This window comes from Achroia grisella, unplaced genomic scaffold (genome assembly GCF_030625045.1).
Source record: "Achroia grisella isolate CSIRO2021 unplaced genomic scaffold, CSIRO_AGI_Agris_v1 utg779, whole genome shotgun sequence".
Classification (NCBI taxonomy): Eukaryota; Metazoa; Arthropoda; class Insecta; order Lepidoptera; family Pyralidae; genus Achroia; species Achroia grisella.
Window position 1 is genome coordinate 2511784 of NW_026713019.1, and position 12785 is coordinate 2524568.

The window sequence follows — 12785 nt, forward strand, 5'->3', positions numbered from 1 at the left end:
ACAAAAATACTATGACTATGAGAACAGGATCTTTTTACATATTATATAAAAAACTCGTAGCACATTATTACTGTATTCACATCAACAAACACGTCTATAGTATTCTATATTCTAGAACTTTCTCTCATTTAAAACGTAATGAAAAGTGAAAGCGTCTGAATATAATACCTATTCAACAGATCAAATTGTACATAAAATTAACTGCCACAACGATCTGTATATTGATAATAGTAGATTGAGATTAGATTGGTAATAAATAATAGCAAAGATTCCTTTTTAATATCGTTGATTGGCTCTGTAGAGAACAAGTACGTCAGTCAATGAATTAAAACGAAATAAAACGCATTCTCCAAAAAAACTGTGACTATTTTAATTCAAATGTTCATCTGTAACGTTTACAGCTGTAACATACAGAATGTAGTTTTATAAATGAAAGAGTACATGTAAAATATTTTAAAAAATCTATCACTTTTCTTCTATTGTTATTTCATATTTTTATTTACATTAATATATACATTACTTGCTGATACGCTGTACTTCTTCTATAACACATGTCAACCATTTTTGCAATATTTATCATTGTAGCTCCGCTCCTATTGATCATAGCGTTAAAATAGATATATATAGTATAGTCTGCCTTCATAATTTTGCTAAAAGAATAGAAATAGAATATACAAAATTGATTCAGAAAATTACTCTCTACAACCTCACTTACTATACCTTATTTATAATATTTTTCAAAGATAAACGAACGAAACATACGCAATTAAATGAGCGTGCGGCCAGCAAACAAATTAATGATTTTATAAAATAACATACGATAAATGTTGAAAGAATTCTTAACTAAACAAGTACATTTGATTTTTGATTTTGCTATGATATTCTGTCATAAATACAAACACGTGTTTACATGATACGACTGGCAGCTCTCCACTTTCAACCACACCACATAAAGCTGTCAGCGTGCACATAACGATAGCAATAAATCTGTGCACGTTCAGTCAGACCCGAGTAACGAGTTGCTATGTATTTCCCAAAGATGTCCTCGAGTACAAAGTATAAATCATTAATATAAAGTTTTCCAATTTGCTAATGTATTTCTTCTGAGTATCAAACTGTGTTCATATCTTTATGAGGACGTAGATTTATTATGATATTTGTCAACCGAATTCATATAGGATGTCCTCAAAATTCTACTATGTAATATTGTGTTACTTTCTGTTCTCTCGAACTGCAGTGTTCCACAGTAAAAAAAAACACACAACAAAGACGAGACTTGAGAATAGTGGGTTAAAGCAAAGACTACTAACAATATAAACGTTTTTCATGCCTTCAAATTTCAGTTTTTGGGTATTAATATAATAGTATTCTTCATTCACATTATTGATGTGTTATTCTTAAGCCGATCACCACTACGTCTCGACTAACTCAACAAGCCTCCTTACATCCCTATTAGTAAAGTTAGAACATTTAGTCTGACCGATGAGATACCATACTGGTCGTAGGTACTTTAAGTATATATGTGACAGTCCATTGTACAAACAGTATTTTAAACGTAATTGACTTGCAAGTGTTAATTCATTAATGACATTGGCAGGCACGAAGTTAGTAATTAGCATAATAAAGTCAGTTGCTCCACGATTGGGTATAAGTACATTACTTTCGTCTGAAACAGGATTAGGGAAATTTTATAACTGATGTTACAGTGAATAATTAATTTTGGACGCCATGAACTTTAGTGAAGTTATATTATTAACAATTTTGTGACATTGAAATACAGTTTTGATGTGATTCGAATGTTAATGTAATGTAAGTTTTAATTCATTACGGTTCTATTGCTTTTAAGGAAATTACCTTTTGAAATTGAACTCATTTACTATTTTATTGTCCGACAATTGATTATGAAAAGATTCACCGAAATTAGTTAAGTTTTGGCAAATATATCGCCGAACATACGTCAAAAATTATCACTCCATTGTTGTGGTTCACTACACACATGACAGATTTTTAGGTTATTTTCAATTTTTATAATTATATTTTCTTGTCATTTCTTTTTGTAATATTTTATTATTCTAAGTATATCGATGTCGTACTAATCATCAACTCATCCGGTAACTAGACACCTCCACTTCACCAAAAATAAGAAACTGTAGGAGTTTTATATTTGGTGAAGTGGAGGTGTCTTAGTGTGTTTTAGCAATTGATTGAAAAAGTAGTATAATATTTTAATCTCTGTCATTAAATAATAACTTGTTAATACAAAATACTGTGTTACGTTTATTTGTTAAAACTTAGTTTCCGATCAAGATGATAAGTCCATCAATCAGTACCTTGAATAAAATATTTATTATGTATACAAATATACAGTGTAAAATTTAAAAAACATTACTCTAAATCTAGGTCTGATACCTAACAGGTAAAAGCTCTATTTAACAGTGCTCTGTGCACTGTATTATTTGTTTTATTATGAAATTTTATTCTACAGTTTATTTAAAATTAAAAAAATAGAGATCAGTCTGAATTTATTATAGAGACTGGACTTGACATAAAAAATACCCGATAATATTATCAAGATAAAGTTTGCCCTACTTTCGCTTCTTGGAATTTTTAGGGTGACTGATAAAGATAGATGTTGATCGACCGGAGTTTCACTTTCTACTAAAATGTGAGGAAAATATCATTTATTCAAAAAAACCTCTATAATAATTCTGAAGAAGGTTTAAACATACTTAATAACAAAAGATATTATTTTATTTTTATCACTGCTAAAATATAAAACATAAAGTCTATGATTTTGTTCGTCCAAATAGAAAATTCACTAATCTTGATGTACATTACATGCACCTGATATTATAAATATAAACATTAAACTTTTCTATGATTAGATGTACATACATCATCAAAAAATATAAGCGTAATGTCTAGTAGTCTGTCACATGACAGACTACTAGACGTTACGCTTATATTTTTTTTAATGTGTCGTTAAATATGATACCTGGAATAGATATACCATGTTTACATCTGACGAATAATAATGAATGCAAACGGAATTTTTTGATAAGATTATGTTAAGCGAGCAAACGATTCGAAATTGTTACCTATCTGTGCATCCAATCTATCCAAATCTATCCAAAATCTTGTCTTTTTACTCTTTAATCTATCAAATAATATAAATTCAAACAATGGCTTGTAGCAACATTACCTACAATACATGTAACGATCGTACATAAACTCTTATTTTCATATACTGTTATTTTTCTCTAATTTTTTGCAAACATTTCTTGTTTACGAATATTTTAAAAGTAAATTTTAACATGTTAATATATGTAGTAAACATTTTCAAACAAAATACTGTCTACCTATCTGATCTAAATATCAAGTGAATGTGACAGAGAGGATTTTGTCGATCACATATTTCATGCAGTCAAGAATTGGCAATGACAAAGTAAAAATCTGCTCTGGGCATGTTTCCAAAGTTATTGAGATAAATCTTTTTCGTACTGTATTGGCGATATTTACAATATACAATCTAGTATCTACTATTTAGTTAAAAGTATAAACTATTAAGCAAATCTAAAATATAGAATAAAACTACGAATATTACGTTACCAAGTGAAACCCGTCATACTACCCATCCATTGCCATTCCAAAGTACTAAGATATCAACGCCTCTTATTCTGTAATTTCACTGCTTAATCGCACCTTACAACCAAAACAGCCCACAAAGCAAGCTGCTTGGTGACTGATAAAAGTGAGACTAAGGTACAGATGCATATGACTTTAGTCATATCGCAGATGACTTTAGTCTACCTCTGTTTAAATATATTATATACTTAGTTTTTCCACAAAAACATTAATTATATATAAAACAAAATATTTCTGAGGACATACACTTCAAAATCATTCCCTTCCGTGCTAGTTAGATAACTGTGTTACTATAAGGTAAACGTTAAATATGAAGACGTAGCTACATGAATTAAAATAAGTTGAACTATACTGCAATAGGACTATACGGAAATTTAGAGACCTAAACGAGAAGTAATTTATATCTTGCTATTTTCCATTAGGCGGGCCGTTACCCTGTTTGCCAATCACAGTAATGAAAAAATAATCAACCGATGATCACTTGACCCTTCTTACAAGTATTTGAAATGTACTTATACTCTTGATGTTATTTGCACACTCGTCTTGTACAAACAATCCTTTACCTTCCAATATGATTTACATATCTAATTATAGACATAGACATTACTCTGTTATCTTTGGTTACTTAATATTTTTTATAAAAATATATATAATTTGTTCACAGATACAGTGTTATACTGACGATATCAACCAACGCTTCAGACGGATTCGCTTTGATAAACGGTAAGTTTGTGTAGTAACCTTCAGTCAGCTTCATATCCTACGCGGAGATAATGTATTTTCCCTTCTCATATTAAGTGGTACATTGTGATGAAAATCAGCGTCTTACTACTTGAATGATGCTGACTTATAATCAATTATGTAAACCTTGATAAACACGTGCGGGTTTACCCATATTGAATAATATTGTTCTGTAATGTATACTACTTGTAACTTATCTCTATGTCAGGACCAAAGATATAAATAAAATTTTTATCCATCAAAAATAAATGCCCTAAAGTTATGAGTAGCCAGGACAAGTCTGGTCGAGCCACTAGTTTTGAATAAAGTAGCAGAAATCTTCAAAAAATGAACGTTTAGTTACCCTTTAGCTAATACTAATTCGACAAGATATTGCAATATTCGGGATTGATAATGATTTAATATCTCATCTTTAATTATTATTATTAATATGAATCTAGATATGAATAACGATTATCAAAATCAAGGATCATCATAATTCTTTTTGTAAAAAAATACAAATCTCATAATTATGTTGATACGAAAATCTGATGAATATCGTAACAAAATGAAAACTTTTTTTACGAATAAAACATAAAAAAGCTCGACGACTTTCCTCTTAAATTCTGTTGGAGTTAGAATTATGAAAAGGTTTCATTATATAATTTATTCGAATATCTGGAAGCTATGGTTTGTGGGCGGTATCCGAAGTACAGATAAATTATCTACACGAGTATAATGTTGTCATTGAAATCATGAATATTCGGTTCATTTTCTTATTTAATCCATTCGTAACAGTTATAGCATAAATAGCAGTTTTTTTAACCAACTTATATGCTAATTATTACAAACTGACAAGCGAGCCATATTGTTACCTAGAAATATATATTTCATACTGATTTTCCGGTAATGGAAACATCAAAAACAAAATAATTATTTTCGAGAGACGGAGGTAAGCACCCGCTCCGTAAGTCCTTCCGCGGGTTTGGAGTTCCACTGCACTCGCCCCCTATCGTCCAGTGAAGCAGTAAAAGCCAGCTGCGGCCAACAGCATTACAGTAGTCCGAAAAAAAGGTAGATTTTCCTCCTGTCACGTTGGATGCAAATATACTAGGAGAAATGTGGACACGTGAAGTGTTGCGTTTACCACAATATACACTATCACATTCGTTTAAATAATGCTAACTACCCCTTTCTAGAAGGTATATATATACAACACTAAAATATAATTATTATAGTATAATACTAGCTAATCCTCTTAATCGGTTAGAAAGAAAGAAATAGATTTTTTTTATTGTAAACTGATTAGAATAAATAGAATAAAACGACGAGAAAATTTAAAGTGAAGTTTACCATGCAAAGTTTTCCAATGCAGTAGTGAAAATACCAAACAGATTAAGCTGTTTCTGGGATTACCCTACTGATAAACAGTAAAAAATTGTAACAATAATTGTTTTTGGTTCTATTAGGTTGATAAAATACCTCTATATTATCTCTCTACCTAATAGTTTTTCTCATATCTTTAATCTACATCTTTAATGTAAATGTTCCATTTTTAATATAACTATCTATAGAGTGATTAGATGTACGCTTGCATGATCTTCCATAAAAAGAGAGCTAAAGTAAAAATTACTTATACATTTTGAATGTATTAAATCTGATATTAATGTACCTACTTATTATGTTAATAACACTTTTACAGCACGCTTCTTTTGACGGTATTTTTCACGCGTACATAGAGGGGGGAGGCCGACGCGCGGGCAGTACACGAACGCGCCAAGGTCACCAGTGACGTCACCTCAAGCGCACAATGACCTCCCGAAAACGTAGAGAGCACCGAGCGACTCCGTCGATCTCTCGATGATGACACTTGTCAAGTAAATGTTGACATGGCCAGTTGGGGTTTTACTTCACTTTTGCGATAATAAAGAAAGAATATATAGAATGTATGAAAACGTTATTTATATGGACAAGAAAAAAACTTGTTCAACATATTTTCAAAATTCGAACACTGCTGTATGCTATTTCCCTGGTGCGGTATGAATTTGATGTGAAAATAAAAAAAAAGGAATAAATACCCTATTTTTGTCACGTTTTTCGAAACAAACGTTACTTTGTATATTATAATTTTATTAAATTACAATTATACTAGTAAATGTTATCCCAGATATGTAGTAAGTAGCGTAAACATAACTTCGACGTTATGGTGAACGCATTGATACTTTTATTAGTATATATTATTTGCTAACTGACCAGCGCAACTTCTTTTGATTCACATTTTCCCAATATTTCGTTGCATTTCCTATTGTGTGTAGCGTGATGTTATATAGCCTAATTTTCAAAATAGTTTCAGTTGATCCGGAGATTACCATCTACAACCACACAAAATGACAAACTTTACCTCTTTGTAATATCACTATATGTAGATATATTAAACTAAACTAGCTGACTCTTGCAACTTTGTCTGCATCACACTTACTTGACATTTATCGTTATATTTCGCCAAATTTACCTAACATTTTTTTTTATTATGGCCTATGTATTATTCTGATATACAAGCTACTCGTATATTAATTTGAAGCTAGTAGTTTTTGCGTGAAAAATTAACAAACTTCCATACATATTTACAAACATTCGCATTTATTTATAATAGGTATTAGTAAGATTTACGCGGTTTCACCCTTCGTTATCTCGTGAAATTAGAAATATTTTCATAGTTGCAACGTCGTTAGAAGAAAGAATTTCTTCATATTTCAAATTTCAAGTGTTAGTATTAGGCTATGTTACATATTTTATGGAGAATAATTTAAAAGTCTAAACATTCGTTTATTATTGCTTTATTTATAGCATTCGTGTTGTTTATCTTCTCTCAGCTGAATACCAATGTAATTTCTAATAAATTTCGGAGTTTGATATTACAGTGGAAGTCTACGTTTATACCATCGACTTTTATATGTTGCGTAGTAGTAAAAGAAAAATATACTTATATTTTTTTCTGTTAAGTTACAGATGACAGGTAAAGACGCGGAACTTATTCTTAATATTTATAAGATTAATGAGTTTTTGGACTTGCTACAGTTTCTAATTGTGATTATTACGATAACAGTCACAAATAGTTATTTTCATCTTTGATCAGATGCTAAATATGACAAGAAAAATGGAAATATGTCTTAAACAACTACATTATATTGCAACTAGGTATAATTAAAGATATACTCTTATTTTGTAATTGGGCACCATAGGACACTTCTGTATCGCTCACATTTAAGTGAGCTATATTATTTAGACTTAACTTAATCCCATATTTCGGATATTACTTGTCTGACTGGCATGGAACTGCCCAGAATGGACCTTTTTAACATAGCATCGCATCTTAGCAAGCTTCATCAAATAAACTTTAGGTACATTTTGCGGATTTGTGTTTAGCTTTGCATTCCACGAGTAAATGATCGGCTGAAACTGAACATCAAAAATACAAACATCAAAATAGCAAATGAGAGAGTCTGTCTGTGGCACCATTTATAAGTTTTTATTTATTTAGTAAAATAGATATATAGTACTTAATGCTCATACATTTAATTTTTAATATAAATATTTCTAAAATGAAACAGTGAACTTACCAAAAATACGGTGGGAGTAATTGGTTTGTTTTTTCTATCTGAAGATTAAAATGCCAGCGCAATCATTCAGGTATGACAAGATGACAACGCATTGGTTCCGTATGGTAGTTGCCATGGGCTTAATAGTATATATAATATTTAAATGTCATTGTACTGTTCATCTGAAGGTTATCACTTTTCTGATGAATTACTGCCTTGTTTACAAGTATACGCATAAGTAAAAAACCCAGTAACTAAGTTACAAAAGGAATATAAAGCAGAACTTCCGAGTTCATATGAATAACATTACCTTGTCAACTTGGCATCAATTCCACATTAAAAATCGAAATACGATTCTTTAGTGGTTTTTATGCGGCACACGAAATTAAATGAACATCAATGAAGTTTTCGTGTCAACATTCGTATTATAAATATACATCAGGTATTCTCCCAAATTTTAATGCTTGTGCATCGCAAGACTATTGAAATATTAACTATTAAAAAAATTTACGCAAACAATAACATCCACCTTCACTAGCATAAGAATTCTTAAAATGCACTTAGTGCCTAAAAGAGTTTAAAACAGCAGTAATTCTGACGTTGTGGTTACCTTACAAAAAGTATACGTATATATATATATAGATATATTATATTATACTATATATAAGCATCTGAGAAATGAAAACAATACGATACTAATCTCTATTACTAAAGAAGCAAATACAACACATTTTAACAACCAAGTCTGTTTTATATAAACTTATTATTCCGTTGTTACCTAAATTTTAAGAAAACCCGTTGTTTTTCATAATAAACAAATATACTTATCGGACAAAAGTCAAAATAAAAAAATATAAAAGAAAATATACTTCAAAAGGCGATCCTTTCGCTACTAGCAAACTCTTACAGACAACATGTTTTCTTGTAATACATATTCTCTGATATATATATGCCAAAGTTTATATTACTGTAACATATTTTTTTTATTTTTGCTTAAGCAGATCTACATAATATATATCATGTAGATATTGTGTATATAGAACGCAAAAATTAATGGAACGAGATCCCGCTGAGTATTTACATACTTGACCGGATTTTACACCTACAATATCATTTTATCTCAATGGATGAATACATTTTTTAGTATGACTGTATATTGTTAGTGTAGGTACCTATGATTAACAACTACCTACCATGTTCATAGTTACTCATTAACCCGTCCTTGTTATATTTTCACGAGATTTCTTTGTTCTTTTTTTGTTTTTAGTTAAGAAAACTGAACAAAGCTATATTATTACGCTCCAAGGACCAATCGTCCTTCTTCGATAATACTGCGGTCTAGAATTTTCCAAATGAAAATATATACGGGTACTGGTCTTCTTACTTTCTTTAAAATACATAACATAGCAGTACTCGGTATTACCGTTTCTTCTTTTTAAATCTCGTCCATTTTTATCGATGAAGGATTTCATTTATTCATTGGATTAATATCGAGTATCTACAATACAGTTCAACATGACAGATAGAATATTAGTAATGAGCAAGTGCTCATGTTCTATTTACCATATTAGGTAGACCTCCACGCGGTCCATGAACTCTTGTATCCATAAATTTTCTGCTACATTTCAAATAATTTAATATGTTTTACCAATGCGTTGTGAATGATATGTTATCTGTTTTACACAGAGTAATTACAAGAATCCTATTTATATTTTGATAATAGATGGAATGTTATAATTCTCTATATAGATATTTTTATAATTATTTGGTATGTTACCTAGTAGTTCACCAAACATCCAAGGCATAGGAAACTTCCATACTTTTGACGCTTTGACGTACACCTATAAAACATTGTTGTTATTCATTCGAATTGCAATTTTATTATACTATGTGTCAACTGATGTCATACACATTTCTTAGGGTTTTCACACAACAATCTTAGTATTTCTGAAGGTTTTATCTTCTTTTACACTTTCCATGCTAATTTCAGTCAGTTGTGGTTAATAAAACAATTTCAGTATTACTTTATTTTCGCCTACACTCATAACTTTCATTCTCTGTAAAATACATTTTTCATTAAAAATGCATAGATTCTGTTTGTTCGCCCATTGTTCTTCGTTATTATTTTTCTTTTTCACTTTCCACTTAACTTATCTTGATGTTTGTAAATTATGTTTCTTTGATTATTTTAACGTTAATATTCGTTAGTAGGTATTTATTCTGTACTACATAAAACTAAATCTGTATTTAATGCAAGCAGATTATAGCTAAATTATTTAAATAAAGACATTTTTTACAAATTTTTAGTATTACATATTCAGTACTATGTGAACCTTAAAATATTTTTTGATAACTGAAGCAGAAGAAGAATACTACATAAGAGCACAATAATTTGTGACAAAGTTTAGCATAAAATTTTGTAACTAATTATTCGGGATGAAACACTAATATTTCAACCTGCTATAGTCTATTATAGTATGTCTGTGCAGCGTAGCTAACATATCTTGTGTTAAACGTTCGGAACAATTATGAGGTAAAGTAAAAATACAAATTACTTAATTAAGCTGAATGGGAGCCTGGTCTGCGTCTCGCCTGCGCAATCGATCTGTACAGGAGTCACGTTTGTTGGACTTGCTCGGTTAATCTGACATTCACTGTCACGAATATTGATGTGCCATTAATCATATTACGATCAGTGTGCGCTTTGTGTCAAACCATTTTTTTGCGATTGCTCGTGTCATTGTCGTTTGACATACGTATATCTAAGTATTAGATTTAATATTCAATTGCGTAACTTTGGGTACAATACTGGTCTTATTCCAAGAAATCTACTGCTTCGTCGTCACATTATTCATGCTCGGCTTAGCCGTCTATTTTAGTTTATCAGCCACCTTTATTATATATAGACTTTTATATCATTACTGTCGTATATTTCACACATCAATATAATCCTTATTTTACAAGATTATAAAATATAAAAAAATTTTTGACAGTTCTCTTTCAATAAAATTGAATATTTAAAAAAAATCATATTTAAGTATTGAAAAAAGAAATTAGAACTCTCTGTTATTTTGGTCGAAGAAGATACAGTTAAATAAATAAAAATTTCTAATAACAGTGGTAGGTCATGATGACAGCAGCTTTACAGTTAAAAATATGCAATGTTTCAGACAAATGTAATGTAGTAGATCACTGTCTCACAGTGAATGCGTTTCATTGTGACTGTTTTCCAGTAGTAGTAAGAACAGGGTAAGAAAAAAGTGGGTAGACAGCATTGTCTGTTGGCAGTAACTGTTTAACTAACGCCATGTAGAGTTGACCCTAGAGCAAGGTTATTGTAACAAAATTTAACTAGCGGTTTTAAGTTTATAAAAAAAACTAGAACACATTAAGTATTCTGTTATATAATGTTTACAATGAAAAAAAAAATATACTTGCTCTATAATTGTTGATACCAATTAACGAGATGTAATTTTATGTGGTGGCAACCCTTGAATAGATGATAATAATGTGACATAGTTAGTATTCGAAGGGCACTGAAAAATCAGTGTTGGGTATTGTTACTAAAGAAGTGATCCACAGAGTAAGATAAGACCAATAGAGTGGCCACCATAATGGGCACCTACATAAAGTACCAGTAATATTACATACTAGTATTTGTAATTTCGTATCCGTATTGAAAGTATCTTCTTTTCTTAACATCAGAAACTATTTTCTGTAATATCTGTAAGATTTTTAGTGAATAGATGTTTAATTATTTTTTTAGGAAGAGAGTTTGTACGTTGCCTACAAGAATAATTCTGTATCACACATTTTTTCCACTAGTCAATCTTTGTCAGATTTTCGTTACCACTGGTTATAGTAGATAGCTGGTGTTCAGGTCTAGAAACGACGGTTAGCACTCATCGTTACAAATATAAACATCATTAAATAGGTCATCAGCATTTTTACCATTCTAGACCAAAAATTATAAAGGATTCTTCTTTCGAATATGGTAAATGTTAGATATAAATACTTATATAACAGAATATTCAGATTGATTAATAATATTATTATCCTGAATACTACATCTGAGGACAGTTTTCAAACTATTCCATTGCTTTAATCGCACTATGTGTTGTATACATATACATATATGTCTCTTATGTTGGATGGCATTAGCTATCTTTTTCTTTTACGCCGAAAGATAAATAGGTAAGACGAAGACAGTCAGGTGCGAAAGATAAATTCAATAGTACATACGTGTTTGTTTAATAATACAGTATAGAGTCAATGTTCTATTCGATGGCTGTATCCACAACGTGCAGACTATTATTCAATTTGAATATTCATGAGAATTTTTGTCTATATCTGGTTATAATAACAATACAGTAGTATCTCAATGACGTAGTTAGATGTACGAGTAAATTATTTAATGCTAAACCTACTAAATTACTACATTAATGACTACACTGTTACGCCACTACAGAAATGTATACATATTTAAAATTGATAAAATTAAACAAAACGAATATACATGTCGACTTAAGCAAGCAAAGTACTATCACGTGCAACAATATGTGAAGAATATTATGATATGACTTATGACTCCAAGAACAATAGATTCTTAGTCATATCTATATTTAACCAATATAATACAATGCACTTCATAGCTTCGCCGGACGAAATGGAGCCAGTGCAGAAGGTACTCCAAACCCTCGGAAGGTCTTATAGCGCGGCTGCAGCCCAACTCCAGCCAAAAATATTCAGTCTGAGGGCACTGGTAGGACCCTCAGACTAAAGCAGACTTTAGGCAGAACCTTGGCTCAAAATGTGGTAGTT

The 12785-nt window shown here is 30.5% G+C and overlaps 1 protein-coding gene across 1 annotated transcript in view; it reads left to right on the plus strand.

Moving 5' to 3' along the window:
• Window positions 1-12785, plus strand: part of LOC131850730 (ecdysone receptor) — a 262866-nt gene that overhangs the window by 40498 nt on the left and 209583 nt on the right. Inside the window, exon 3 of the mRNA XM_059201074.1 lies at window positions 4310-4368. The gene's annotated coding sequence lies outside the window, so the exon portion shown is untranslated. The remainder of the gene's footprint in view (window positions 1-4309; window positions 4369-12785) is intronic.